At 51.5% G+C, this 24,576-nt stretch overlaps 51 non-coding genes across 51 annotated transcripts; 10 read left to right on the top strand and 41 right to left on the bottom strand.

Moving 5' to 3' along the window:
* Positions 1-269: 269 nt before the first annotated feature.
* On the bottom strand, positions 270-340 carry Trnag-gcc (transfer RNA glycine (anticodon GCC)). The gene has a single exon. It is a non-coding gene; the product is annotated as a tRNA-Gly (tRNA).
* Positions 341-660: 320 nt separating this feature from the next.
* Positions 661-732, top strand: Trnag-ucc (transfer RNA glycine (anticodon UCC)). Its single transcript has one exon. It is a non-coding gene; the product is annotated as a tRNA-Gly (tRNA).
* A 744-nt stretch (positions 733-1,476) lies between these two features.
* Positions 1,477-1,550, bottom strand: Trnai-aau (transfer RNA isoleucine (anticodon AAU)). The gene has a single exon. It is a non-coding gene; the product is annotated as a tRNA-Ile (tRNA).
* Positions 1,551-1,806: 256 nt separating this feature from the next.
* Trnae-cuc (transfer RNA glutamic acid (anticodon CUC)) lies at positions 1,807-1,878 on the bottom strand. The gene has a single exon. It is a non-coding gene; the product is annotated as a tRNA-Glu (tRNA).
* A 454-nt stretch (positions 1,879-2,332) lies between these two features.
* On the bottom strand, positions 2,333-2,405 carry Trnam-cau (transfer RNA methionine (anticodon CAU)). The gene has a single exon. It is a non-coding gene; the product is annotated as a tRNA-Met (tRNA).
* Positions 2,406-2,681: 276 nt separating this feature from the next.
* Trnag-gcc (transfer RNA glycine (anticodon GCC)) lies at positions 2,682-2,752 on the bottom strand. The gene has a single exon. It is a non-coding gene; the product is annotated as a tRNA-Gly (tRNA).
* A 320-nt stretch (positions 2,753-3,072) lies between these two features.
* Trnag-ucc (transfer RNA glycine (anticodon UCC)) lies at positions 3,073-3,144 on the top strand. Its single transcript has one exon. It is a non-coding gene; the product is annotated as a tRNA-Gly (tRNA).
* Positions 3,145-3,888: 744 nt separating this feature from the next.
* On the bottom strand, positions 3,889-3,962 carry Trnai-aau (transfer RNA isoleucine (anticodon AAU)). Its single transcript has one exon. It is a non-coding gene; the product is annotated as a tRNA-Ile (tRNA).
* A 256-nt stretch (positions 3,963-4,218) lies between these two features.
* Positions 4,219-4,290, bottom strand: Trnae-cuc (transfer RNA glutamic acid (anticodon CUC)). The gene has a single exon. It is a non-coding gene; the product is annotated as a tRNA-Glu (tRNA).
* Positions 4,291-4,744: 454 nt separating this feature from the next.
* Positions 4,745-4,817, bottom strand: Trnam-cau (transfer RNA methionine (anticodon CAU)). Its single transcript has one exon. It is a non-coding gene; the product is annotated as a tRNA-Met (tRNA).
* Positions 4,818-5,093: 276 nt separating this feature from the next.
* Positions 5,094-5,164, bottom strand: Trnag-gcc (transfer RNA glycine (anticodon GCC)). The gene has a single exon. It is a non-coding gene; the product is annotated as a tRNA-Gly (tRNA).
* Positions 5,165-5,484: 320 nt separating this feature from the next.
* Positions 5,485-5,556, top strand: Trnag-ucc (transfer RNA glycine (anticodon UCC)). Its single transcript has one exon. It is a non-coding gene; the product is annotated as a tRNA-Gly (tRNA).
* A 744-nt stretch (positions 5,557-6,300) lies between these two features.
* On the bottom strand, positions 6,301-6,374 carry Trnai-aau (transfer RNA isoleucine (anticodon AAU)). The gene has a single exon. It is a non-coding gene; the product is annotated as a tRNA-Ile (tRNA).
* Positions 6,375-6,630: 256 nt separating this feature from the next.
* Trnae-cuc (transfer RNA glutamic acid (anticodon CUC)) lies at positions 6,631-6,702 on the bottom strand. The gene has a single exon. It is a non-coding gene; the product is annotated as a tRNA-Glu (tRNA).
* A 454-nt stretch (positions 6,703-7,156) lies between these two features.
* Positions 7,157-7,229, bottom strand: Trnam-cau (transfer RNA methionine (anticodon CAU)). The gene has a single exon. It is a non-coding gene; the product is annotated as a tRNA-Met (tRNA).
* A 276-nt stretch (positions 7,230-7,505) lies between these two features.
* Trnag-gcc (transfer RNA glycine (anticodon GCC)) lies at positions 7,506-7,576 on the bottom strand. The gene has a single exon. It is a non-coding gene; the product is annotated as a tRNA-Gly (tRNA).
* Positions 7,577-7,896: 320 nt separating this feature from the next.
* Trnag-ucc (transfer RNA glycine (anticodon UCC)) lies at positions 7,897-7,968 on the top strand. Its single transcript has one exon. It is a non-coding gene; the product is annotated as a tRNA-Gly (tRNA).
* Positions 7,969-8,703: 735 nt separating this feature from the next.
* Trnai-aau (transfer RNA isoleucine (anticodon AAU)) lies at positions 8,704-8,777 on the bottom strand. Its single transcript has one exon. It is a non-coding gene; the product is annotated as a tRNA-Ile (tRNA).
* Positions 8,778-9,033: 256 nt separating this feature from the next.
* Trnae-cuc (transfer RNA glutamic acid (anticodon CUC)) lies at positions 9,034-9,105 on the bottom strand. The gene has a single exon. It is a non-coding gene; the product is annotated as a tRNA-Glu (tRNA).
* A 454-nt stretch (positions 9,106-9,559) lies between these two features.
* Positions 9,560-9,632, bottom strand: Trnam-cau (transfer RNA methionine (anticodon CAU)). The gene has a single exon. It is a non-coding gene; the product is annotated as a tRNA-Met (tRNA).
* Positions 9,633-9,908: 276 nt separating this feature from the next.
* Positions 9,909-9,979, bottom strand: Trnag-gcc (transfer RNA glycine (anticodon GCC)). The gene has a single exon. It is a non-coding gene; the product is annotated as a tRNA-Gly (tRNA).
* Positions 9,980-10,299: 320 nt separating this feature from the next.
* Positions 10,300-10,371, top strand: Trnag-ucc (transfer RNA glycine (anticodon UCC)). Its single transcript has one exon. It is a non-coding gene; the product is annotated as a tRNA-Gly (tRNA).
* Positions 10,372-11,115: 744 nt separating this feature from the next.
* On the bottom strand, positions 11,116-11,189 carry Trnai-aau (transfer RNA isoleucine (anticodon AAU)). The gene has a single exon. It is a non-coding gene; the product is annotated as a tRNA-Ile (tRNA).
* A 256-nt stretch (positions 11,190-11,445) lies between these two features.
* Positions 11,446-11,517, bottom strand: Trnae-cuc (transfer RNA glutamic acid (anticodon CUC)). Its single transcript has one exon. It is a non-coding gene; the product is annotated as a tRNA-Glu (tRNA).
* Positions 11,518-11,971: 454 nt separating this feature from the next.
* On the bottom strand, positions 11,972-12,044 carry Trnam-cau (transfer RNA methionine (anticodon CAU)). The gene has a single exon. It is a non-coding gene; the product is annotated as a tRNA-Met (tRNA).
* Positions 12,045-12,320: 276 nt separating this feature from the next.
* Trnag-gcc (transfer RNA glycine (anticodon GCC)) lies at positions 12,321-12,391 on the bottom strand. The gene has a single exon. It is a non-coding gene; the product is annotated as a tRNA-Gly (tRNA).
* Positions 12,392-12,711: 320 nt separating this feature from the next.
* Trnag-ucc (transfer RNA glycine (anticodon UCC)) lies at positions 12,712-12,783 on the top strand. The gene has a single exon. It is a non-coding gene; the product is annotated as a tRNA-Gly (tRNA).
* A 735-nt stretch (positions 12,784-13,518) lies between these two features.
* Trnai-aau (transfer RNA isoleucine (anticodon AAU)) lies at positions 13,519-13,592 on the bottom strand. Its single transcript has one exon. It is a non-coding gene; the product is annotated as a tRNA-Ile (tRNA).
* A 256-nt stretch (positions 13,593-13,848) lies between these two features.
* Trnae-cuc (transfer RNA glutamic acid (anticodon CUC)) lies at positions 13,849-13,920 on the bottom strand. Its single transcript has one exon. It is a non-coding gene; the product is annotated as a tRNA-Glu (tRNA).
* Positions 13,921-14,374: 454 nt separating this feature from the next.
* On the bottom strand, positions 14,375-14,447 carry Trnam-cau (transfer RNA methionine (anticodon CAU)). Its single transcript has one exon. It is a non-coding gene; the product is annotated as a tRNA-Met (tRNA).
* Positions 14,448-14,723: 276 nt separating this feature from the next.
* Trnag-gcc (transfer RNA glycine (anticodon GCC)) lies at positions 14,724-14,794 on the bottom strand. Its single transcript has one exon. It is a non-coding gene; the product is annotated as a tRNA-Gly (tRNA).
* A 320-nt stretch (positions 14,795-15,114) lies between these two features.
* On the top strand, positions 15,115-15,186 carry Trnag-ucc (transfer RNA glycine (anticodon UCC)). Its single transcript has one exon. It is a non-coding gene; the product is annotated as a tRNA-Gly (tRNA).
* Positions 15,187-15,930: 744 nt separating this feature from the next.
* Trnai-aau (transfer RNA isoleucine (anticodon AAU)) lies at positions 15,931-16,004 on the bottom strand. The gene has a single exon. It is a non-coding gene; the product is annotated as a tRNA-Ile (tRNA).
* A 256-nt stretch (positions 16,005-16,260) lies between these two features.
* Positions 16,261-16,332, bottom strand: Trnae-cuc (transfer RNA glutamic acid (anticodon CUC)). The gene has a single exon. It is a non-coding gene; the product is annotated as a tRNA-Glu (tRNA).
* A 454-nt stretch (positions 16,333-16,786) lies between these two features.
* Trnam-cau (transfer RNA methionine (anticodon CAU)) lies at positions 16,787-16,859 on the bottom strand. Its single transcript has one exon. It is a non-coding gene; the product is annotated as a tRNA-Met (tRNA).
* A 276-nt stretch (positions 16,860-17,135) lies between these two features.
* Positions 17,136-17,206, bottom strand: Trnag-gcc (transfer RNA glycine (anticodon GCC)). Its single transcript has one exon. It is a non-coding gene; the product is annotated as a tRNA-Gly (tRNA).
* A 320-nt stretch (positions 17,207-17,526) lies between these two features.
* On the top strand, positions 17,527-17,598 carry Trnag-ucc (transfer RNA glycine (anticodon UCC)). The gene has a single exon. It is a non-coding gene; the product is annotated as a tRNA-Gly (tRNA).
* Positions 17,599-18,342: 744 nt separating this feature from the next.
* Trnai-aau (transfer RNA isoleucine (anticodon AAU)) lies at positions 18,343-18,416 on the bottom strand. Its single transcript has one exon. It is a non-coding gene; the product is annotated as a tRNA-Ile (tRNA).
* Positions 18,417-18,672: 256 nt separating this feature from the next.
* Positions 18,673-18,744, bottom strand: Trnae-cuc (transfer RNA glutamic acid (anticodon CUC)). The gene has a single exon. It is a non-coding gene; the product is annotated as a tRNA-Glu (tRNA).
* A 454-nt stretch (positions 18,745-19,198) lies between these two features.
* Trnam-cau (transfer RNA methionine (anticodon CAU)) lies at positions 19,199-19,271 on the bottom strand. The gene has a single exon. It is a non-coding gene; the product is annotated as a tRNA-Met (tRNA).
* A 276-nt stretch (positions 19,272-19,547) lies between these two features.
* Positions 19,548-19,618, bottom strand: Trnag-gcc (transfer RNA glycine (anticodon GCC)). The gene has a single exon. It is a non-coding gene; the product is annotated as a tRNA-Gly (tRNA).
* A 320-nt stretch (positions 19,619-19,938) lies between these two features.
* Trnag-ucc (transfer RNA glycine (anticodon UCC)) lies at positions 19,939-20,010 on the top strand. Its single transcript has one exon. It is a non-coding gene; the product is annotated as a tRNA-Gly (tRNA).
* Positions 20,011-20,754: 744 nt separating this feature from the next.
* Trnai-aau (transfer RNA isoleucine (anticodon AAU)) lies at positions 20,755-20,828 on the bottom strand. Its single transcript has one exon. It is a non-coding gene; the product is annotated as a tRNA-Ile (tRNA).
* A 256-nt stretch (positions 20,829-21,084) lies between these two features.
* On the bottom strand, positions 21,085-21,156 carry Trnae-cuc (transfer RNA glutamic acid (anticodon CUC)). Its single transcript has one exon. It is a non-coding gene; the product is annotated as a tRNA-Glu (tRNA).
* Positions 21,157-21,610: 454 nt separating this feature from the next.
* Positions 21,611-21,683, bottom strand: Trnam-cau (transfer RNA methionine (anticodon CAU)). The gene has a single exon. It is a non-coding gene; the product is annotated as a tRNA-Met (tRNA).
* Positions 21,684-21,959: 276 nt separating this feature from the next.
* Trnag-gcc (transfer RNA glycine (anticodon GCC)) lies at positions 21,960-22,030 on the bottom strand. Its single transcript has one exon. It is a non-coding gene; the product is annotated as a tRNA-Gly (tRNA).
* Positions 22,031-22,350: 320 nt separating this feature from the next.
* On the top strand, positions 22,351-22,422 carry Trnag-ucc (transfer RNA glycine (anticodon UCC)). Its single transcript has one exon. It is a non-coding gene; the product is annotated as a tRNA-Gly (tRNA).
* Positions 22,423-23,166: 744 nt separating this feature from the next.
* On the bottom strand, positions 23,167-23,240 carry Trnai-aau (transfer RNA isoleucine (anticodon AAU)). The gene has a single exon. It is a non-coding gene; the product is annotated as a tRNA-Ile (tRNA).
* A 256-nt stretch (positions 23,241-23,496) lies between these two features.
* Trnae-cuc (transfer RNA glutamic acid (anticodon CUC)) lies at positions 23,497-23,568 on the bottom strand. Its single transcript has one exon. It is a non-coding gene; the product is annotated as a tRNA-Glu (tRNA).
* A 454-nt stretch (positions 23,569-24,022) lies between these two features.
* Positions 24,023-24,095, bottom strand: Trnam-cau (transfer RNA methionine (anticodon CAU)). The gene has a single exon. It is a non-coding gene; the product is annotated as a tRNA-Met (tRNA).
* Positions 24,096-24,371: 276 nt separating this feature from the next.
* Trnag-gcc (transfer RNA glycine (anticodon GCC)) lies at positions 24,372-24,442 on the bottom strand. Its single transcript has one exon. It is a non-coding gene; the product is annotated as a tRNA-Gly (tRNA).
* Positions 24,443-24,576: the final 134 nt, after the last annotated feature.

The raw sequence follows: 24,576 nt of genomic DNA, 5'->3' as shown, positions 1-24,576 counted from the left end.
CTCGGTAAGTACCAAATACCAGTGGTAGAGAGTCTGCACTTCCTGGCTCATTTTTTTCTGTTGCTACACGTGCATTCCCGGCGCGACAGGCAACTTGCGATGCTAGGCCGACGCCAGTATGTAGAATAGCACACAAGAGTCCAAACGAGCAGTCGTGTGCGCTGCATGTTAGGTTATTTCCCACGGAAATACCGCGGTGCATTCTCATGGCTCACGCAGTTCGAGTGCGAAAGACACGCAGCGCCACTATCGGAGAAAAAACAAAATGATGCATCGGCCGGGAATCGAACCCGGGCCGCCCGCGTGGCAGGCGAGCATTCTACCACTGAACCACCGATGCTCAGCTTCCTGGTGCTTTCCGCGGCAGACGCCTGAGGGGAAAGTGGGACTGCCGTCCAGCGCCGTCGCATCCTCTCGAGAGAATGCTACAGACGCTGAATCCTGCACTGCACTGCTTAAAAATGACGCCCGAACGCGATCGCCTAAGTACTCTTGCGGCGCACGCACGCGACGACTCTTGCCAAAGGACGCGAAATGTGCGTAGAGACGCTGTCTGGATGCGCTCGCCTACGCCGTAATGCGCCTACAGCTACGACCACCTTGAGCCGCCGCCGACAGGCGGGAAGCAGACACAGCGCGGCGTGCGCGGACGGAAACCGTGCGGTGGTGGTGTAATGGTCAGCATAGTTGCCTTCCAAGCAGTTGATCCGGGTTCGATTCCCGGCCACCGCAGCCGGCTTTTAACTTTTGCGTATGAGTACTTTTGCCACGCGTCCTTCAATTAATGTTTCTTTCCCCATCTTACTCGCTGCAGGCCACCCTATAGCGTGTGCGTCGATTCTCCTTGAGTCTCGACTTGTCTCGACTTTGCTCAGCTGACGCGAGAGCTGACGCTCTCCAATCGGCCTATATAAAAAGAACAAGCGCGCAAAACGACTGAGAGAGGTATGGCGAGGCGGGCACCACATTACTTATGCCTCAAGTAAATACCTGCTGCCTGTTATCATGTATTGTCTGATTTTACATGTTCTGTCAGACAAATTCAGTTTTATTACTAGTACATTTCATTTTTTTTTCTTTGTTGAAAATTTTTCAACACGCTCCTTCATTTCACTGTGGCCGCACGGCGCGACTTGGCATACTGAGAGGCAAAATGTGGCGCCAGTGCCCTTGACCGAATAGCGCTGCAGCTCCGAAACCGAAGAGGAAAGAGAAATACGAATTGAAACTATCGGCAGTGCCGTGTGTTCGCAGGCGGTCACCCGCCCAAGCACTGACAACGTCCAGCTTCGCGCAGTAGCGGTGATCGGACGAGAAACTGTGCGTTCACCGTGCTGTGACCAGTGAAGTGTTTTAGCGCGTCCCGACAAGTCGCGTTCTGGTCCCCTATCAGTTCCCACACAATGTGACGATTTCTTTGTCACCATACTTCCCCGCCGAAATCGGCGTTGCCTTTTTGAAAGAGTGAAATCGTAGTGGGCCGTGGGGGGATCGAACCCACGACCTTCGCGTTATTAGCACGACGCTCTAACCAACTGAGCTAACGGACCTCGGTGCAGACAGCCTTCCATCGCTTCGCGGGAATTGCTCTGCGTATTGCCATGTAACATTTCTATGGTAGCAGTCCAACAGTGGAGCAGCGTCTCTTCTCCCTATATTCCGCTGCTCGTAGTAATTTCATTGCGTGACCGTTTCTCTCGACTGTTTTCAGCTGACGTTTATGAACCAGTAGCTATAATGCGAGGAGGGCGTGAAACAGCCTTTCGCAGGGTCAAAACTTGTCGTGATTTTTTCCGAAAAATTCCGTTCCGGTACCGGGAATCGAACCCGGGCCTCCTGGGTGAGAGCCAGGTATCCTAGCCACTAGACCACACCGGACATGCACATTTCTCTCCGGCTTTACACCCGGTCCACTCGCTTTCCGTGTCGCACTTTCCCTGTTTGCGAGCACCTTTTCGCGCGCCCATGGCGAGGCGCGCATGTCAAAAGTCACAATCCATTGCTTTATGCCTCGTTGTTACAGGGGTAGGAGGAAAAGCAAAGCTGTAAGTAGTAATATTTATTTACTTATTTCGCAAGTAAAGACCTGCTGCCTGTCATCATACAGCAGGTCATACATTGTGACTTTACACGTTATATCGTACGAAATTCAGTTTTATTACTAGTACTTTTTTCCTTGAAAATTTTACATAAGAACTGCAAGTAGTAATAACGGGAAGTAAACATTATCACGCTGAGTCGTTGAAGCCTTGTGGATAACAAAGTACAAAGTGTTTCGCTGCTTCGCAAACCCCAGAGCCGTCAATTTAGCTGTGGACGAAAGTAAATTAAATGCCCCGGTTGAGGATCGAACTCACGACCTTAAGATTATGAGACTTACGCGCTGCCTACTGCGCTACCGAGGCAAGTGATCTCGGTAAGTACCAAATACCAGTGGTAGAGAGTCTGCACTTCCTGGCTCATTTTTTTCTGTTGCTACACGTGCATTCCCGGCGCGACAGGCAACTTGCGATGCTAGGCCGACGCCAGTATGTAGAATAGCACACAAGAGTCCAAACGAGCAGTCGTGTGCGCTGCATGTTAGGTTATTTCCCACGGAAATACCGCGGTGCATTCTCATGGCTCACGCAGTTCGAGTGCGAAAGACACGCAGCGCCACTATCGGAGAAAAAACAAAATGATGCATCGGCCGGGAATCGAACCCGGGCCGCCCGCGTGGCAGGCGAGCATTCTACCACTGAACCACCGATGCTCAGCTTCCTGGTGCTTTCCGCGGCAGACGCCTGAGGGGAAAGTGGGACTGCCGTCCAGCGCCGTCGCATCCTCTCGAGAGAATGCTACAGACGCTGAATCCTGCACTGCACTGCTTAAAAATGACGCCCGAACGCGATCGCCTAAGTACTCTTGCGGCGCACGCACGCGACGACTCTTGCCAAAGGACGCGAAATGTGCGTAGAGACGCTGTCTGGATGCGCTCGCCTACGCCGTAATGCGCCTACAGCTACGACCACCTTGAGCCGCCGCCGACAGGCGGGAAGCAGACACAGCGCGGCGTGCGCGGACGGAAACCGTGCGGTGGTGGTGTAATGGTCAGCATAGTTGCCTTCCAAGCAGTTGATCCGGGTTCGATTCCCGGCCACCGCAGCCGGCTTTTAACTTTTGCGTATGAGTACTTTTGCCACGCGTCCTTCAATTAATGTTTCTTTCCCCATCTTACTCGCTGCAGGCCACCCTATAGCGTGTGCGTCGATTCTCCTTGAGTCTCGACTTGTCTCGACTTTGCTCAGCTGACGCGAGAGCTGACGCTCTCCAATCGGCCTATATAAAAAGAACAAGCGCGCAAAACGACTGAGAGAGGTATGGCGAGGCGGGCACCACATTACTTATGCCTCAAGTAAATACCTGCTGCCTGTTATCATGTATTGTCTGATTTTACATGTTCTGTCAGACAAATTCAGTTTTATTACTAGTACATTTCATTTTTTTTTCTTTGTTGAAAATTTTTCAACACGCTCCTTCATTTCACTGTGGCCGCACGGCGCGACTTGGCATACTGAGAGGCAAAATGTGGCGCCAGTGCCCTTGACCGAATAGCGCTGCAGCTCCGAAACCGAAGAGGAAAGAGAAATACGAATTGAAACTATCGGCAGTGCCGTGTGTTCGCAGGCGGTCACCCGCCCAAGCACTGACAACGTCCAGCTTCGCGCAGTAGCGGTGATCGGACGAGAAACTGTGCGTTCACCGTGCTGTGACCAGTGAAGTGTTTTAGCGCGTCCCGACAAGTCGCGTTCTGGTCCCCTATCAGTTCCCACACAATGTGACGATTTCTTTGTCACCATACTTCCCCGCCGAAATCGGCGTTGCCTTTTTGAAAGAGTGAAATCGTAGTGGGCCGTGGGGGGATCGAACCCACGACCTTCGCGTTATTAGCACGACGCTCTAACCAACTGAGCTAACGGACCTCGGTGCAGACAGCCTTCCATCGCTTCGCGGGAATTGCTCTGCGTATTGCCATGTAACATTTCTATGGTAGCAGTCCAACAGTGGAGCAGCGTCTCTTCTCCCTATATTCCGCTGCTCGTAGTAATTTCATTGCGTGACCGTTTCTCTCGACTGTTTTCAGCTGACGTTTATGAACCAGTAGCTATAATGCGAGGAGGGCGTGAAACAGCCTTTCGCAGGGTCAAAACTTGTCGTGATTTTTTCCGAAAAATTCCGTTCCGGTACCGGGAATCGAACCCGGGCCTCCTGGGTGAGAGCCAGGTATCCTAGCCACTAGACCACACCGGACATGCACATTTCTCTCCGGCTTTACACCCGGTCCACTCGCTTTCCGTGTCGCACTTTCCCTGTTTGCGAGCACCTTTTCGCGCGCCCATGGCGAGGCGCGCATGTCAAAAGTCACAATCCATTGCTTTATGCCTCGTTGTTACAGGGGTAGGAGGAAAAGCAAAGCTGTAAGTAGTAATATTTATTTACTTATTTCGCAAGTAAAGACCTGCTGCCTGTCATCATACAGCAGGTCATACATTGTGACTTTACACGTTATATCGTACGAAATTCAGTTTTATTACTAGTACTTTTTTCCTTGAAAATTTTACATAAGAACTGCAAGTAGTAATAACGGGAAGTAAACATTATCACGCTGAGTCGTTGAAGCCTTGTGGATAACAAAGTACAAAGTGTTTCGCTGCTTCGCAAACCCCAGAGCCGTCAATTTAGCTGTGGACGAAAGTAAATTAAATGCCCCGGTTGAGGATCGAACTCACGACCTTAAGATTATGAGACTTACGCGCTGCCTACTGCGCTACCGAGGCAAGTGATCTCGGTAAGTACCAAATACCAGTGGTAGAGAGTCTGCACTTCCTGGCTCATTTTTTTCTGTTGCTACACGTGCATTCCCGGCGCGACAGGCAACTTGCGATGCTAGGCCGACGCCAGTATGTAGAATAGCACACAAGAGTCCAAACGAGCAGTCGTGTGCGCTGCATGTTAGGTTATTTCCCACGGAAATACCGCGGTGCATTCTCATGGCTCACGCAGTTCGAGTGCGAAAGACACGCAGCGCCACTATCGGAGAAAAAACAAAATGATGCATCGGCCGGGAATCGAACCCGGGCCGCCCGCGTGGCAGGCGAGCATTCTACCACTGAACCACCGATGCTCAGCTTCCTGGTGCTTTCCGCGGCAGACGCCTGAGGGGAAAGTGGGACTGCCGTCCAGCGCCGTCGCATCCTCTCGAGAGAATGCTACAGACGCTGAATCCTGCACTGCACTGCTTAAAAATGACGCCCGAACGCGATCGCCTAAGTACTCTTGCGGCGCACGCACGCGACGACTCTTGCCAAAGGACGCGAAATGTGCGTAGAGACGCTGTCTGGATGCGCTCGCCTACGCCGTAATGCGCCTACAGCTACGACCACCTTGAGCCGCCGCCGACAGGCGGGAAGCAGACACAGCGCGGCGTGCGCGGACGGAAACCGTGCGGTGGTGGTGTAATGGTCAGCATAGTTGCCTTCCAAGCAGTTGATCCGGGTTCGATTCCCGGCCACCGCAGCCGGCTTTTAACTTTTGCGTATGAGTACTTTTGCCACGCGTCCTTCAATTAATGTTTCTTTCCCCATCTTACTCGCTGCAGGCCACCCTATAGCGTGTGCGTCGATTCTCCTTGAGTCTCGACTTGTCTCGACTTTGCTCAGCTGACGCGAGAGCTGACGCTCTCCAATCGGCCTATATAAAAAGAACAAGCGCGCAAAACGACTGAGAGAGGTATGGCGAGGCGGGCACCACATTACTTATGCCTCAAGTAAATACCTGCTGCCTGTTATCATGTATTGTCTGATTTTACATGTTCTGTCAGACAAATTCAGTTTTATTACTAGTACATTTCATTTTTTTTTCTTTGTTGAAAATTTTTCAACACGCTCCTTCATTTCACTGTGGCCGCACGGCGCGACTTGGCATACTGAGAGGCAAAATGTGGCGCCAGTGCCCTTGACCGAATAGCGCTGCAGCTCCGAAACCGAAGAGGAAAGAGAAATACGAATTGAAACTATCGGCAGTGCCGTGTGTTCGCAGGCGGTCACCCGCCCAAGCACTGACAACGTCCAGCTTCGCGCAGTAGCGGTGATCGGACGAGAAACTGTGCGTTCACCGTGCTGTGACCAGTGAAGTGTTTTAGCGCGTCCCGACAAGTCGCGTTCTGGTCCCCTATCAGTTCCCACACAATGTGACGATTTCTTTGTCACCATACTTCCCCGCCGAAATCGGCGTTGCCTTTTTGAAAGAGTGAAATCGTAGTGGGCCGTGGGGGGATCGAACCCACGACCTTCGCGTTATTAGCACGACGCTCTAACCAACTGAGCTAACGGACCTCGGTGCAGACAGCCTTCCATCGCTTCGCGGGAATTGCTCTGCGTATTGCCATGTAACATTTCTATGGTAGCAGTCCAACAGTGGAGCAGCGTCTCTTCTCCCTATATTCCGCTGCTCGTAGTAATTTCATTGCGTGACCGTTTCTCTCGACTGTTTTCAGCTGACGTTTATGAACCAGTAGCTATAATGCGAGGAGGGCGTGAAACAGCCTTTCGCAGGGTCAAAACTTGTCGTGATTTTTTCCGAAAAATTCCGTTCCGGTACCGGGAATCGAACCCGGGCCTCCTGGGTGAGAGCCAGGTATCCTAGCCACTAGACCACACCGGACATGCACATTTCTCTCCGGCTTTACACCCGGTCCACTCGCTTTCCGTGTCGCACTTTCCCTGTTTGCGAGCACCTTTTCGCGCGCCCATGGCGAGGCGCGCATGTCAAAAGTCACAATCCATTGCTTTATGCCTCGTTGTTACAGGGGTAGGAGGAAAAGCAAAGCTGTAAGTAGTAATATTTATTTACTTATTTCGCAAGTAAAGACCTGCTGCCTGTCATCATACAGCAGGTCATACATTGTGACTTTACACGTTATATCGTACGAAATTCAGTTTTATTACTAGTACTTTTTTCCTTGAAAATTTTACATAAGAACTGCAAGTAGTAATAACGGGAAGTAAACATTATCACGCTGAGTCGTTGAAGCCTTGTGGATAACAAAGTACAAAGTGTTTCGCTGCTTCGCAAACCCCAGAGCCGTCAATTTAGCTGTGGACGAAAGTAAATTAAATGCCCCGGTTGAGGATCGAACTCACGACCTTAAGATTATGAGACTTACGCGCTGCCTACTGCGCTACCGAGGCAAGTGATCTCGGTAAGTACCAAATACCAGTGGTAGAGAGTCTGCACTTCCTGGCTCATTTTTTTCTGTTGCTACACGTGCATTCCCGGCGCGACAGGCAACTTGCGATGCTAGGCCGACGCCAGTATGTAGAATAGCACACAAGAGTCCAAACGAGCAGTCGTGTGCGCTGCATGTTAGGTTATTTCCCACGGAAATACCGCGGTGCATTCTCATGGCTCACGCAGTTCGAGTGCGAAAGACACGCAGCGCCACTATCGGAGAAAAAACAAAATGATGCATCGGCCGGGAATCGAACCCGGGCCGCCCGCGTGGCAGGCGAGCATTCTACCACTGAACCACCGATGCTCAGCTTCCTGGTGCTTTCCGCGGCAGACGCCTGAGGGGAAAGTGGGACTGCCGTCCAGCGCCGTCGCATCCTCTCGAGAGAATGCTACAGACGCTGAATCCTGCACTGCACTGCTTAAAAATGACGCCCGAACGCGATCGCCTAAGTACTCTTGCGGCGCACGCACGCGACGACTCTTGCCAAAGGACGCGAAATGTGCGTAGAGACGCTGTCTGGATGCGCTCGCCTACGCCGTAATGCGCCTACAGCTACGACCACCTTGAGCCGCCGCCGACAGGCGGGAAGCAGACACAGCGCGGCGTGCGCGGACGGAAACCGTGCGGTGGTGGTGTAATGGTCAGCATAGTTGCCTTCCAAGCAGTTGATCCGGGTTCGATTCCCGGCCACCGCAGCCGGCTTTTAACTTTTGCGTATGAGTACTTTTGCCACGCGTCCTTCAATTAATGTTTCTTTCCCCATCTTACTCGCTGCAGGCCACCCTATAGCGTGTGCGTCGATTCTCCTTGAGTCTCGACTTGTGCTCAGCTGACGCGAGAGCTGACGCTCTCCAATCGGCCTATATAAAAAGAACAAGCGCGCAAAACGACTGAGAGAGGTATGGCGAGGCGGGCACCACATTACTTATGCCTCAAGTAAATACCTGCTGCCTGTTATCATGTATTGTCTGATTTTACATGTTCTGTCAGACAAATTCAGTTTTATTACTAGTACATTTCATTTTTTTTTCTTTGTTGAAAATTTTTCAACACGCTCCTTCATTTCACTGTGGCCGCACGGCGCGACTTGGCATACTGAGAGGCAAAATGTGGCGCCAGTGCCCTTGACCGAATAGCGCTGCAGCTCCGAAACCGAAGAGGAAAGAGAAATACGAATTGAAACTATCGGCAGTGCCGTGTGTTCGCAGGCGGTCACCCGCCCAAGCACTGACAACGTCCAGCTTCGCGCAGTAGCGGTGATCGGACGAGAAACTGTGCGTTCACCGTGCTGTGACCAGTGAAGTGTTTTAGCGCGTCCCGACAAGTCGCGTTCTGGTCCCCTATCAGTTCCCACACAATGTGACGATTTCTTTGTCACCATACTTCCCCGCCGAAATCGGCGTTGCCTTTTTGAAAGAGTGAAATCGTAGTGGGCCGTGGGGGGATCGAACCCACGACCTTCGCGTTATTAGCACGACGCTCTAACCAACTGAGCTAACGGACCTCGGTGCAGACAGCCTTCCATCGCTTCGCGGGAATTGCTCTGCGTATTGCCATGTAACATTTCTATGGTAGCAGTCCAACAGTGGAGCAGCGTCTCTTCTCCCTATATTCCGCTGCTCGTAGTAATTTCATTGCGTGACCGTTTCTCTCGACTGTTTTCAGCTGACGTTTATGAACCAGTAGCTATAATGCGAGGAGGGCGTGAAACAGCCTTTCGCAGGGTCAAAACTTGTCGTGATTTTTTCCGAAAAATTCCGTTCCGGTACCGGGAATCGAACCCGGGCCTCCTGGGTGAGAGCCAGGTATCCTAGCCACTAGACCACACCGGACATGCACATTTCTCTCCGGCTTTACACCCGGTCCACTCGCTTTCCGTGTCGCACTTTCCCTGTTTGCGAGCACCTTTTCGCGCGCCCATGGCGAGGCGCGCATGTCAAAAGTCACAATCCATTGCTTTATGCCTCGTTGTTACAGGGGTAGGAGGAAAAGCAAAGCTGTAAGTAGTAATATTTATTTACTTATTTCGCAAGTAAAGACCTGCTGCCTGTCATCATACAGCAGGTCATACATTGTGACTTTACACGTTATATCGTACGAAATTCAGTTTTATTACTAGTACTTTTTTCCTTGAAAATTTTACATAAGAACTGCAAGTAGTAATAACGGGAAGTAAACATTATCACGCTGAGTCGTTGAAGCCTTGTGGATAACAAAGTACAAAGTGTTTCGCTGCTTCGCAAACCCCAGAGCCGTCAATTTAGCTGTGGACGAAAGTAAATTAAATGCCCCGGTTGAGGATCGAACTCACGACCTTAAGATTATGAGACTTACGCGCTGCCTACTGCGCTACCGAGGCAAGTGATCTCGGTAAGTACCAAATACCAGTGGTAGAGAGTCTGCACTTCCTGGCTCATTTTTTTCTGTTGCTACACGTGCATTCCCGGCGCGACAGGCAACTTGCGATGCTAGGCCGACGCCAGTATGTAGAATAGCACACAAGAGTCCAAACGAGCAGTCGTGTGCGCTGCATGTTAGGTTATTTCCCACGGAAATACCGCGGTGCATTCTCATGGCTCACGCAGTTCGAGTGCGAAAGACACGCAGCGCCACTATCGGAGAAAAAACAAAATGATGCATCGGCCGGGAATCGAACCCGGGCCGCCCGCGTGGCAGGCGAGCATTCTACCACTGAACCACCGATGCTCAGCTTCCTGGTGCTTTCCGCGGCAGACGCCTGAGGGGAAAGTGGGACTGCCGTCCAGCGCCGTCGCATCCTCTCGAGAGAATGCTACAGACGCTGAATCCTGCACTGCACTGCTTAAAAATGACGCCCGAACGCGATCGCCTAAGTACTCTTGCGGCGCACGCACGCGACGACTCTTGCCAAAGGACGCGAAATGTGCGTAGAGACGCTGTCTGGATGCGCTCGCCTACGCCGTAATGCGCCTACAGCTACGACCACCTTGAGCCGCCGCCGACAGGCGGGAAGCAGACACAGCGCGGCGTGCGCGGACGGAAACCGTGCGGTGGTGGTGTAATGGTCAGCATAGTTGCCTTCCAAGCAGTTGATCCGGGTTCGATTCCCGGCCACCGCAGCCGGCTTTTAACTTTTGCGTATGAGTACTTTTGCCACGCGTCCTTCAATTAATGTTTCTTTCCCCATCTTACTCGCTGCAGGCCACCCTATAGCGTGTGCGTCGATTCTCCTTGAGTCTCGACTTGTCTCGACTTTGCTCAGCTGACGCGAGAGCTGACGCTCTCCAATCGGCCTATATAAAAAGAACAAGCGCGCAAAACGACTGAGAGAGGTATGGCGAGGCGGGCACCACATTACTTATGCCTCAAGTAAATACCTGCTGCCTGTTATCATGTATTGTCTGATTTTACATGTTCTGTCAGACAAATTCAGTTTTATTACTAGTACATTTCATTTTTTTTTCTTTGTTGAAAATTTTTCAACACGCTCCTTCATTTCACTGTGGCCGCACGGCGCGACTTGGCATACTGAGAGGCAAAATGTGGCGCCAGTGCCCTTGACCGAATAGCGCTGCAGCTCCGAAACCGAAGAGGAAAGAGAAATACGAATTGAAACTATCGGCAGTGCCGTGTGTTCGCAGGCGGTCACCCGCCCAAGCACTGACAACGTCCAGCTTCGCGCAGTAGCGGTGATCGGACGAGAAACTGTGCGTTCACCGTGCTGTGACCAGTGAAGTGTTTTAGCGCGTCCCGACAAGTCGCGTTCTGGTCCCCTATCAGTTCCCACACAATGTGACGATTTCTTTGTCACCATACTTCCCCGCCGAAATCGGCGTTGCCTTTTTGAAAGAGTGAAATCGTAGTGGGCCGTGGGGGGATCGAACCCACGACCTTCGCGTTATTAGCACGACGCTCTAACCAACTGAGCTAACGGACCTCGGTGCAGACAGCCTTCCATCGCTTCGCGGGAATTGCTCTGCGTATTGCCATGTAACATTTCTATGGTAGCAGTCCAACAGTGGAGCAGCGTCTCTTCTCCCTATATTCCGCTGCTCGTAGTAATTTCATTGCGTGACCGTTTCTCTCGACTGTTTTCAGCTGACGTTTATGAACCAGTAGCTATAATGCGAGGAGGGCGTGAAACAGCCTTTCGCAGGGTCAAAACTTGTCGTGATTTTTTCCGAAAAATTCCGTTCCGGTACCGGGAATCGAACCCGGGCCTCCTGGGTGAGAGCCAGGTATCCTAGCCACTAGACCACACCGGACATGCACATTTCTCTCCGGCTTTACACCCGGTCCACTCGCTTTCCGTGTCGCACTTTCCCTGTTTGCGAGCACCTTTTCGCGCGCCCATGGCGAGGCGCGCATGTCAAAAGTCACAATCCATTGCTTTATGCCTCGTTGTTACAGGGGTAGGAGGAAAAGCAAAGCTGTAAGTAGTAATATTTATTTACTTATTTCGCAAGTAAAGACCTGCTGCCTGTCATCATACAGCAGGTCATACATTGTGACTTTACACGTTATATCGTACGAAATTCAGTTTTATTACTAGTACTTTTTTCCTTGAAAATTTTACATAAGAACTGCAAGTAGTAATAACGGGAAGTAAACATTATCACGCTGAGTCGTTGAAGCCTTGTGGATAACAAAGTACAAAGTGTTTCGCTGCTTCGCAAACCCCAGAGCCGTCAATTTAGCTGTGGACGAAAGTAAATTAAATGCCCCGGTTGAGGATCGAACTCACGACCTTAAGATTATGAGACTTACGCGCTGCCTACTGCGCTACCGAGGCAAGTGATCTCGGTAAGTACCAAATACCAGTGGTAGAGAGTCTGCACTTCCTGGCTCATTTTTTTCTGTTGCTACACGTGCATTCCCGGCGCGACAGGCAACTTGCGATGCTAGGCCGACGCCAGTATGTAGAATAGCACACAAGAGTCCAAACGAGCAGTCGTGTGCGCTGCATGTTAGGTTATTTCCCACGGAAATACCGCGGTGCATTCTCATGGCTCACGCAGTTCGAGTGCGAAAGACACGCAGCGCCACTATCGGAGAAAAAACAAAATGATGCATCGGCCGGGAATCGAACCCGGGCCGCCCGCGTGGCAGGCGAGCATTCTACCACTGAACCACCGATGCTCAGCTTCCTGGTGCTTTCCGCGGCAGACGCCTGAGGGGAAAGTGGGACTGCCGTCCAGCGCCGTCGCATCCTCTCGAGAGAATGCTACAGACGCTGAATCCTGCACTGCACTGCTTAAAAATGACGCCCGAACGCGATCGCCTAAGTACTCTTGCGGCGCACGCACGCGACGACTCTTGCCAAAGGACGCGAAATGTGCGTAGAGACGCTGTCTGGATGCGCTCGCCTACGCCGTAATGCGCCTACAGCTACGACCACCTTGAGCCGCCGCCGACAGGCGGGAAGCAGACACAGCGCGGCGTGCGCGGACGGAAACCGTGCGGTGGTGGTGTAATGGTCAGCATAGTTGCCTTCCAAGCAGTTGATCCGGGTTCGATTCCCGGCCACCGCAGCCGGCTTTTAACTTTTGCGTATGAGTACTTTTGCCACGCGTCCTTCAATTAATGTTTCTTTCCCCATCTTACTCGCTGCAGGCCACCCTATAGCGTGTGCGTCGATTCTCCTTGAGTCTCGACTTGTGCTCAGCTGACGCGAGAGCTGACGCTCTCCAATCGGCCTATATAAAAAGAACAAGCGCGCAAAACGACTGAGAGAGGTATGGCGAGGCGGGCACCACATTACTTATGCCTCAAGTAAATACCTGCTGCCTGTTATCATGTATTGTCTGATTTTACATGTTCTGTCAGACAAATTCAGTTTTATTACTAGTACATTTCATTTTTTTTTCTTTGTTGAAAATTTTTCAACACGCTCCTTCATTTCACTGTGGCCGCACGGCGCGACTTGGCATACTGAGAGGCAAAATGTGGCGCCAGTGCCCTTGACCGAATAGCGCTGCAGCTCCGAAACCGAAGAGGAAAGAGAAATACGAATTGAAACTATCGGCAGTGCCGTGTGTTCGCAGGCGGTCACCCGCCCAAGCACTGACAACGTCCAGCTTCGCGCAGTAGCGGTGATCGGACGAGAAACTGTGCGTTCACCGTGCTGTGACCAGTGAAGTGTTTTAGCGCGTCCCGACAAGTCGCGTTCTGGTCCCCTATCAGTTCCCACACAATGTGACGATTTCTTTGTCACCATACTTCCCCGCCGAAATCGGCGTTGCCTTTTTGAAAGAGTGAAATCGTAGTGGGCCGTGGGGGGATCGAACCCACGACCTTCGCGTTATTAGCACGACGCTCTAACCAACTGAGCTAACGGACCTCGGTGCAGACAGCCTTCCATCGCTTCGCGGGAATTGCTCTGCGTATTGCCATGTAACATTTCTATGGTAGCAGTCCAACAGTGGAGCAGCGTCTCTTCTCCCTATATTCCGCTGCTCGTAGTAATTTCATTGCGTGACCGTTTCTCTCGACTGTTTTCAGCTGACGTTTATGAACCAGTAGCTATAATGCGAGGAGGGCGTGAAACAGCCTTTCGCAGGGTCAAAACTTGTCGTGATTTTTTCCGAAAAATTCCGTTCCGGTACCGGGAATCGAACCCGGGCCTCCTGGGTGAGAGCCAGGTATCCTAGCCACTAGACCACACCGGACATGCACATTTCTCTCCGGCTTTACACCCGGTCCACTCGCTTTCCGTGTCGCACTTTCCCTGTTTGCGAGCACCTTTTCGCGCGCCCATGGCGAGGCGCGCATGTCAAAAGTCACAATCCATTGCTTTATGCCTCGTTGTTACAGGGGTAGGAGGAAAAGCAAAGCTGTAAGTAGTAATATTTATTTACTTATTTCGCAAGTAAAGACCTGCTGCCTGTCATCATACAGCAGGTCATACATTGTGACTTTACACGTTATATCGTACGAAATTCAGTTTTATTACTAGTACTTTTTTCCTTGAAAATTTTACATAAGAACTGCAAGTAGTAATAACGGGAAGTAAACATTATCACGCTGAGTCGTTGAAGCCTTGTGGATAACAAAGTACAAAGTGTTTCGCTGCTTCGCAAACCCCAGAGCCGTCAATTTAGCTGTGGACGAAAGTAAATTAAATGCCCCGGTTGAGGATCGAACTCACGACCTTAAGATTATGAGACTTACGCGCTGCCTACTGCGCTACCGAGGCAAGTGATCTCGGTAAGTACCAAATACCAGTGGTAGAGAGTCTGCACTTCCTGGCTCATTTTTTTCTGTTGCTACACGTGCATTCCCGGCGCGACAGGCAACTTGCGATGCTAGGCCGACGCCAGTATGTAGAATAGCACACAAGAGTCCAAACGAGCAGTCGTGTGCGCTGCATGTTAGGTTATTTCCCACGGAAATACCGCGGTGCATTCTCATGGCTCACGCAGTTCGAGTGCGAAAGACACGCAGCGCCACTATCGGAGAAAAAACAAAATGATGCATCGGCCGGGAATCGAACCCGGGCCGCCCGCGTGGCAGGCGAGCATTCTACCACTGAACCACCGATGCTCAGCTTCCTGGTGCTTTCCGCGGCAGACGCCTGAGGGGAAAGTGGGACTGCCGTCCAGCGCCGTCGCATCCTCTCGAGAGAATGCTACAGACGCTGAATCCTGCACTGCACTGCTTAAAAATGACGCCCGAACGCGATCGCCTAAGTACTCTTGCGGCGCACGCACGCGACGACTCTTGCCAAAGGACGCGAAATGTGCGTAGAGACGCTGTCTGGATGCGCTCGCCTACGCCGTAATGCGCCTACAGCTACGACCACCTTGAGCCGCCGCCGACAGGCGGGAAGCAGACACAGCGCGGCGTGCGCGGACGGAAACCGTGCGGTGGTGGTGTAATGGTCAGCATAGTTGCCTTCCAAGCAGTTGATCCGGGTTCGATTCCCGGCCACCGCAGCCGGCTTTTAACTTTTGCGTATGAGTACTTTTGCCACGCGTCCTTCAATTAATGTTTCTTTCCCCATCTTACTCGCTGCAGGCCACCCTATAGCGTGTGCGTCGATTCTCCTTGAGTCTCGACTTGTCTCGACTTTGCTCAGCTGACGCGAGAGCTGACGCTCTCCAATCGGCCTATATAAAAAGAACAAGCGCGCAAAACGACTGAGAGAGGTATGGCGAGGCGGGCACCACATTACTTATGCCTCAAGTAAATACCTGCTGCCTGTTATCATGTATTGTCTGATTTTACATGTTCTGTCAGACAAATTCAGTTTTATTACTAGTACATTTCATTTTTTTTTCTTTGTTGAAAATTTTTCAACACGCTCCTTCATTTCACTGTGGCCGCACGGCGCGACTTGGCATACTGAGAGGCAAAATGTGGCGCCAGTGCCCTTGACCGAATAGCGCTGCAGCTCCGAAACCGAAGAGGAAAGAGAAATACGAATTGAAACTATCGGCAGTGCCGTGTGTTCGCAGGCGGTCACCCGCCCAAGCACTGACAACGTCCAGCTTCGCGCAGTAGCGGTGATCGGACGAGAAACTGTGCGTTCACCGTGCTGTGACCAGTGAAGTGTTTTAGCGCGTCCCGACAAGTCGCGTTCTGGTCCCCTATCAGTTCCCACACAATGTGACGATTTCTTTGTCACCATACTTCCCCGCCGAAATCGGCGTTGCCTTTTTGAAAGAGTGAAATCGTAGTGGGCCGTGGGGGGATCGAACCCACGACCTTCGCGTTATTAGCACGACGCTCTAACCAACTGAGCTAACGGACCTCGGTGCAGACAGCCTTCCATCGCTTCGCGGGAATTGCTCTGCGTATTGCCATGTAACATTTCTATGGTAGCAGTCCAACAGTGGAGCAGCGTCTCTTCTCCCTATATTCCGCTGCTCGTAGTAATTTCATTGCGTGACCGTTTCTCTCGACTGTTTTCAGCTGACGTTTATGAACCAGTAGCTATAATGCGAGGAGGGCGTGAAACAGCCTTTCGCAGGGTCAAAACTTGTCGTGATTTTTTCCGAAAAATTCCGTTCCGGTACCGGGAATCGAACCCGGGCCTCCTGGGTGAGAGCCAGGTATCCTAGCCACTAGACCACACCGGACATGCACATTTCTCTCCGGCTTTACACCCGGTCCACTCGCTTTCCGTGTCGCACTTTCCCTGTTTGCGAGCACCTTTTCGCGCGCCCATGGCGAGGCGCGCATGTCAAAAGTCACAATCCATTGCTTTATGCCTCGTTGTTACAGGGGTAGGAGGAAAAGCAAAGCTGTAAGTAGTAATATTTATTTACTTATTTCGCAAGTAAAGACCTGCTGCCTGTCATCATACAGCAGGTCATACATTGTGACTTTACACGTTATATCGTACGAAATTCAGTTTTATTACTAGTACTTTTTTCCTTGAAAATTTTACATAAGAACTGCAAGTAGTAATAACGGGAAGTAAACATTATCACGCTGAGTCGTTGAAGCCTTGTGGATAACAAAGTACAAAGTGTTTCGCTGCTTCGCAAACCCCAGAGCCGTCAATTTAGCTGTGGACGAAAGTAAATTAAATGCCCCGGTTGAGGATCGAACTCACGACCTTAAGATTATGAGACTTACGCGCTGCCTACTGCGCTACCGAGGCAAGTGATCTCGGTAAGTACCAAATACCAGTGGTAGAGAGTCTGCACTTCCTGGCTCATTTTTTTCTGTTGCTACACGTGCATTCCCGGCGCGACAGGCAACTTGCGATGCTAGGCCGACGCCAGTATGTAGAATAGCACACAAGAGTCCAAACGAGCAGTCGTGTGCGCTGCATGTTAGGTTATTTCCCACGGAAATACCGCGGTGCATTCTCATGGCTCACGCAGTTCGAGTGCGAAAGACACGCAGCGCCACTATCGGAGAAAAAACAAAATGATGCATCGGCCGGGAATCGAACCCGGGCCGCCCGCGTGGCAGGCGAGCATTCTACCACTGAACCACCGATGCTCAGCTTCCTGGTGCTTTCCGCGGCAGACGCCTGAGGGGAAAGTGGGACTGCCGTCCAGCGCCGTCGCATCCTCTCGAGAGAATGCTACAGACGCTGAATCCTGCACTGCACTGCTTAAAAATGACGCCCGAACGCGATCGCCTAAGTACTCTTGCGGCGCACGCACGCGACGACTCTTGCCAAAGGACGCGAAATGTGCGTAGAGACGCTGTCTGGATGCGCTCGCCTACGCCGTAATGCGCCTACAGCTACGACCACCTTGAGCCGCCGCCGACAGGCGGGAAGCAGACACAGCGCGGCGTGCGCGGACGGAAACCGTGCGGTGGTGGTGTAATGGTCAGCATAGTTGCCTTCCAAGCAGTTGATCCGGGTTCGATTCCCGGCCACCGCAGCCGGCTTTTAACTTTTGCGTATGAGTACTTTTGCCACGCGTCCTTCAATTAATGTTTCTTTCCCCATCTTACTCGCTGCAGGCCACCCTATAGCGTGTGCGTCGATTCTCCTTGAGTCTCGACTTGTCTCGACTTTGCTCAGCTGACGCGAGAGCTGACGCTCTCCAATCGGCCTATATAAAAAGAACAAGCGCGCAAAACGACTGAGAGAGGTATGGCGAGGCGGGCACCACATTACTTATGCCTCAAGTAAATACCTGCTGCCTGTTATCATGTATTGTCTGATTTTACATGTTCTGTCAGACAAATTCAGTTTTATTACTAGTACATTTCATTTTTTTTTCTTTGTTGAAAATTTTTCAACACGCTCCTTCATTTCACTGTGGCCGCACGGCGCGACTTGGCATACTGAGAGGCAAAATGTGGCGCCAGTGCCCTTGACCGAATAGCGCTGCAGCTCCGAAACCGAAGAGGAAAGAGAAATACGAATTGAAACTATCGGCAGTGCCGTGTGTTCGCAGGCGGTCACCCGCCCAAGCACTGACAACGTCCAGCTTCGCGCAGTAGCGGTGATCGGACGAGAAACTGTGCGTTCACCGTGCTGTGACCAGTGAAGTGTTTTAGCGCGTCCCGACAAGTCGCGTTCTGGTCCCCTATCAGTTCCCACACAATGTGACGATTTCTTTGTCACCATACTTCCCCGCCGAAATCGGCGTTGCCTTTTTGAAAGAGTGAAATCGTAGTGGGCCGTGGGGGGATCGAACCCACGACCTTCGCGTTATTAGCACGACGCTCTAACCAACTGAGCTAACGGACCTCGGTGCAGACAGCCTTCCATCGCTTCGCGGGAATTGCTCTGCGTATTGCCATGTAACATTTCTATGGTAGCAGTCCAACAGTGGAGCAGCGTCTCTTCTCCCTATATTCCGCTGCTCGTAGTAATTTCATTGCGTGACCGTTTCTCTCGACTGTTTTCAGCTGACGTTTATGAACCAGTAGCTATAATGCGAGGAGGGCGTGAAACAGCCTTTCGCAGGGTCAAAACTTGTCGTGATTTTTTCCGAAAAATTCCGTTCCGGTACCGGGAATCGAACCCGGGCCTCCTGGGTGAGAGCCAGGTATCCTAGCCACTAGACCACACCGGACATGCACATTTCTCTCCGGCTTTACACCCGGTCCACTCGCTTTCCGTGTCGCACTTTCCCTGTTTGCGAGCACCTTTTCGCGCGCCCATGGCGAGGCGCGCATGTCAAAAGTCACAATCCATTGCTTTATGCCTCGTTGTTACAGGGGTAGGAGGAAAAGCAAAGCTGTAAGTAGTAATATTTATTTACTTATTTCGCAAGTAAAGACCTGCTGCCTGTCATCATACAGCAGGTCATACATTGTGACTTTACACGTTATATCGTACGAAATTCAGTTTTATTACTAGTACTTTTTTCCTTGAAAATTTTACATAAGAACTGCAAGTAGTAATAACGGGAAGTAAACATTATCACGCTGAGTCGTTGAAGCCTTGTGGATAACAAAGTACAAAGTGTTTCGCTGCTTCGCAAACCCCAGAGCCGTCAATTTAGCTGTGGACGAAAGTAAATTAAATGCCCCGGTTGAGGATCGAACTCACGACCTTAAGATTATGAGACTTACGCGCTGCCTACTGCGCTACCGAGGCAAGTGATCTCGGTAAGTACCAAATACCAGTGGTAGAGAGTCTGCACTTCCTGGCTCATTTTTTTCTGTTGCTACACGTGCATTCCCGGCGCGACAGGCAACTTGCGATGCTAGGCCGACGCCAGTATGTAGAATAGCACACAAGAGTCCAAACGAGCAGTCGTGTGCGCTGCATGTTAGGTTATTTCCCACGGAAATACCGCGGTGCATTCTCATGGCTCACGCAGTTCGAGTGCGAAAGACACGCAGCGCCACTATCGGAGAAAAAACAAAATGATGCATCGGCCGGGAATCGAACCCGGGCCGCCCGCGTGGCAGGCGAGCATTCTACCACTGAACCACCGATGCTCAGCTTCCTGGTGCTTTCCGCGGCAGACGCCTGAGGGGAAAGTGGGACTGCCGTCCAGCGCCGTCGCATCCTCTCGAGAGAATGCTACAGACGCTGAATCCTGCACTGCACTGCTTAAAAATGACGCCCGAACGCGATCGCCTAAGTACTCTTGCGGCGCACGCACGCGACGACTCTTGCCAAAGGACGCGAAATGTGCGTAGAGACGCTGTCTGGATGCGCTCGCCTACGCCGTAATGCGCCTACAGCTACGACCACCTTGAGCCGCCGCCGACAGGCGGGAAGCAGACACAGCGCGGCGTGCGCGGACGGAAACCGTGCGGTGGTGGTGTAATGGTCAGCATAGTTGCCTTCCAAGCAGTTGATCCGGGTTCGATTCCCGGCCACCGCAGCCGGCTTTTAACTTTTGCGTATGAGTACTTTTGCCACGCGTCCTTCAATTAATGTTTCTTTCCCCATCTTACTCGCTGCAGGCCACCCTATAGCGTGTGCGTCGATTCTCCTTGAGTCTCGACTTGTCTCGACTTTGCTCAGCTGACGCGAGAGCTGACGCTCTCCAATCGGCCTATATAAAAAGAACAAGCGCGCAAAACGACTGAGAGAGGTATGGCGAGGCGGGCACCACATTACTTATGCCTCAAGTAAATACCTGCTGCCTGTTATCATGTATTGTCTGATTTTACATGTTCTGTCAGACAAATTCAGTTTTATTACTAGTACATTTCATTTTTTTTTCTTTGTTGAAAATTTTTCAACACGCTCCTTCATTTCACTGTGGCCGCACGGCGCGACTTGGCATACTGAGAGGCAAAATGTGGCGCCAGTGCCCTTGACCGAATAGCGCTGCAGCTCCGAAACCGAAGAGGAAAGAGAAATACGAATTGAAACTATCGGCAGTGCCGTGTGTTCGCAGGCGGTCACCCGCCCAAGCACTGACAACGTCCAGCTTCGCGCAGTAGCGGTGATCGGACGAGAAACTGTGCGTTCACCGTGCTGTGACCAGTGAAGTGTTTTAGCGCGTCCCGACAAGTCGCGTTCTGGTCCCCTATCAGTTCCCACACAATGTGACGATTTCTTTGTCACCATACTTCCCCGCCGAAATCGGCGTTGCCTTTTTGAAAGAGTGAAATCGTAGTGGGCCGTGGGGGGATCGAACCCACGACCTTCGCGTTATTAGCACGACGCTCTAACCAACTGAGCTAACGGACCTCGGTGCAGACAGCCTTCCATCGCTTCGCGGGAATTGCTCTGCGTATTGCCATGTAACATTTCTATGGTAGCAGTCCAACAGTGGAGCAGCGTCTCTTCTCCCTATATTCCGCTGCTCGTAGTAATTTCATTGCGTGACCGTTTCTCTCGACTGTTTTCAGCTGACGTTTATGAACCAGTAGCTATAATGCGAGGAGGGCGTGAAACAGCCTTTCGCAGGGTCAAAACTTGTCGTGATTTTTTCCGAAAAATTCCGTTCCGGTACCGGGAATCGAACCCGGGCCTCCTGGGTGAGAGCCAGGTATCCTAGCCACTAGACCACACCGGACATGCACATTTCTCTCCGGCTTTACACCCGGTCCACTCGCTTTCCGTGTCGCACTTTCCCTGTTTGCGAGCACCTTTTCGCGCGCCCATGGCGAGGCGCGCATGTCAAAAGTCACAATCCATTGCTTTATGCCTCGTTGTTACAGGGGTAGGAGGAAAAGCAAAGCTGTAAGTAGTAATATTTATTTACTTATTTCGCAAGTAAAGACCTGCTGCCTGTCATCATACAGCAGGTCATACATTGTGACTTTACACGTTATATCGTACGAAATTCAGTTTTATTACTAGTACTTTTTTCCTTGAAAATTTTACATAAGAACTGCAAGTAGTAATAACGGGAAGTAAACATTATCACGCTGAGTCGTTGAAGCCTTGTGGATAACAAAGTACAAAGTGTTTCGCTGCTTCGCAAACCCCAGAGCCGTCAATTTAGCTGTGGACGAAAGTAAATTAAATGCCCCGGTTGAGGATCGAACTCACGACCTTAAGATTATGAGACTTACGCGCTGCCTACTGCGCTACCGAGGCAAGTGATCTCGGTAAGTACCAAATACCAGTGGTAGAGAGTCTGCACTTCCTGGCTCATTTTTTTCTGTTGCTACACGTGCATTCCCGGCGCGACAGGCAACTTGCGATGCTAGGCCGACGCCAGTATGTAGAATAGCACACAAGAGTCCAAACGAGCAGTCGTGTGCGCTGCATGTTAGGTTATTTCCCACGGAAATACCGCGGTGCATTCTCATGGCTCACGCAGTTCGAGTGCGAAAGACACGCAGCGCCACTATCGGAGAAAAAACAAAATGATGCATCGGCCGGGAATCGAACCCGGGCCGCCCGCGTGGCAGGCGAGCATTCTACCACTGAACCACCGATGCTCAGCTTCCTGGTGCTTTCCGCGGCAGACGCCTGAGGGGAAAGTGGGACTGCCGTCCAGCGCCGTCGCATCCTCTCGAGAGAATGCTACAGACGCTGAATCCTGCACTGCACTGCTTAAAAATGACGCCCGAACGCGATCGCCTAAGTACTCTTGCGGCGCACGCACGCGACGACTCTTGCCAAAGGACGCGAAATGTGCGTAGAGACGCTGTCTGGATGCGCTCGCCTACGCCGTAATGCGCCTACAGCTACGACCACCTTGAGCCGCCGCCGACAGGCGGGAAGCAGACACAGCGCGGCGTGCGCGGACGGAAACCGTGCGGTGGTGGTGTAATGGTCAGCATAGTTGCCTTCCAAGCAGTTGATCCGGGTTCGATTCCCGGCCACCGCAGCCGGCTTTTAACTTTTGCGTATGAGTACTTTTGCCACGCGTCCTTCAATTAATGTTTCTTTCCCCATCTTACTCGCTGCAGGCCACCCTATAGCGTGTGCGTCGATTCTCCTTGAGTCTCGACTTGTCTCGACTTTGCTCAGCTGACGCGAGAGCTGACGCTCTCCAATCGGCCTATATAAAAAGAACAAGCGCGCAAAACGACTGAGAGAGGTATGGCGAGGCGGGCACCACATTACTTATGCCTCAAGTAAATACCTGCTGCCTGTTATCATGTATTGTCTGATTTTACATGTTCTGTCAGACAAATTCAGTTTTATTACTAGTACATTTCATTTTTTTTTCTTTGTTGAAAATTTTTCAACACGCTCCTTCATTTCACTGTGGCCGCACGGCGCGACTTGGCATACTGAGAGGCAAAATGTGGCGCCAGTGCCCTTGACCGAATAGCGCTGCAGCTCCGAAACCGAAGAGGAAAGAGAAATACGAATTGAAACTATCGGCAGTGCCGTGTGTTCGCAGGCGGTCACCCGCCCAAGCACTGACAACGTCCAGCTTCGCGCAGTAGCGGTGATCGGACGAGAAACTGTGCGTTCACCGTGCTGTGACCAGTGAAGTGTTTTAGCGCGTCCCGACAAGTCGCGTTCTGGTCCCCTATCAGTTCCCACACAATGTGACGATTTCTTTGTCACCATACTTCCCCGCCGAAATCGGCGTTGCCTTTTTGAAAGAGTGAAATCGTAGTGGGCCGTGGGGGGATCGAACCCACGACCTTCGCGTTATTAGCACGACGCTCTAACCAACTGAGCTAACGGACCTCGGTGCAGACAGCCTTCCATCGCTTCGCGGGAATTGCTCTGCGTATTGCCATGTAACATTTCTATGGTAGCAGTCCAACAGTGGAGCAGCGTCTCTTCTCCCTATATTCCGCTGCTCGTAGTAATTTCATTGCGTGACCGTTTCTCTCGACTGTTTTCAGCTGACGTTTATGAACCAGTAGCTATAATGCGAGGAGGGCGTGAAACAGCCTTTCGCAGGGTCAAAACTTGTCGTGATTTTTTCCGAAAAATTCCGTTCCGGTACCGGGAATCGAACCCGGGCCTCCTGGGTGAGAGCCAGGTATCCTAGCCACTAGACCACACCGGACATGCACATTTCTCTCCGGCTTTACACCCGGTCCACTCGCTTTCCGTGTCGCACTTTCCCTGTTTGCGAGCACCTTTTCGCGCGCCCATGGCGAGGCGCGCATGTCAAAAGTCACAATCCATTGCTTTATGCCTCGTTGTTACAGGGGTAGGAGGAAAAGCAAAGCTGTAAGTAGTAATATTTATTTACTTATTTCGCAAGTAAAGACCTGCTGCCTGTCATCATACAGCAGGTCATACATTGTGACTTTACACGTTATATCGTACGAAATTCAGTTTTATTACTAGTACTTTTTTCCTTGAAAATTTTACATAAGAACTGCAAGTAGTAATAACGGGAAGTAAACATTATCACGCTGAGTCGTTGAAGCCTTGTGGATAACAAAGTACAAAGTGTTTCGCTGCTTCGCAAACCCCAGAGCCGTCAATTTAGCTGTGGACGAAAGTAAATTAAATGCCCCGGTTGAGGATCGAACTCACGACCTTAAGATTATGAGACTTACGCGCTGCCTACTGCGCTACCGAGGCAAGTGATCTCGGTAAGTACCAAATACCAGTGGTAGAGAGTCTGCACTTCCTGGCTCATTTTTTTCTGTTGCTACACGTGCATTCCCGGCGCGACAGGCAACTTGCGATGCTAGGCCGACGCCAGTATGTAGAATAGCACACAAGAGTCCAAACGAGCAGTCGTGTGCGCTGCATGTTAGGTTATTTCCCACGGAAATACCGCGGTGCATTCTCATGGCTCACGCAGTTCGAGTGCGAAAGACACGCAGCGCCACTATCGGAGAAAAAACAAAATGATGCATCGGCCGGGAATCGAACCCGGGCCGCCCGCGTGGCAGGCGAGCATTCTACCACTGAACCACCGATGCTCAGCTTCCTGGTGCTTTCCGCGGCAGACGCCTGAGGGGAAAGTGGGACTGCCGTCCAGCGCCGTCGCATCCTCTCGAGAGAATGCTACAGACGCTGAATCCTGCACTGCACTGCTTAAAAATGACGCCCGAAC

This window comes from Schistocerca cancellata, unplaced genomic scaffold (genome assembly GCF_023864275.1).
Source record: "Schistocerca cancellata isolate TAMUIC-IGC-003103 unplaced genomic scaffold, iqSchCanc2.1 HiC_scaffold_442, whole genome shotgun sequence".
NCBI lineage: Eukaryota > Metazoa > Arthropoda > Insecta > Orthoptera > Acrididae > Schistocerca > Schistocerca cancellata.
The sequence above is the reverse complement of the archived record's forward strand: the minus strand, read 5'-3'. Positions and strand labels throughout refer to the sequence as shown.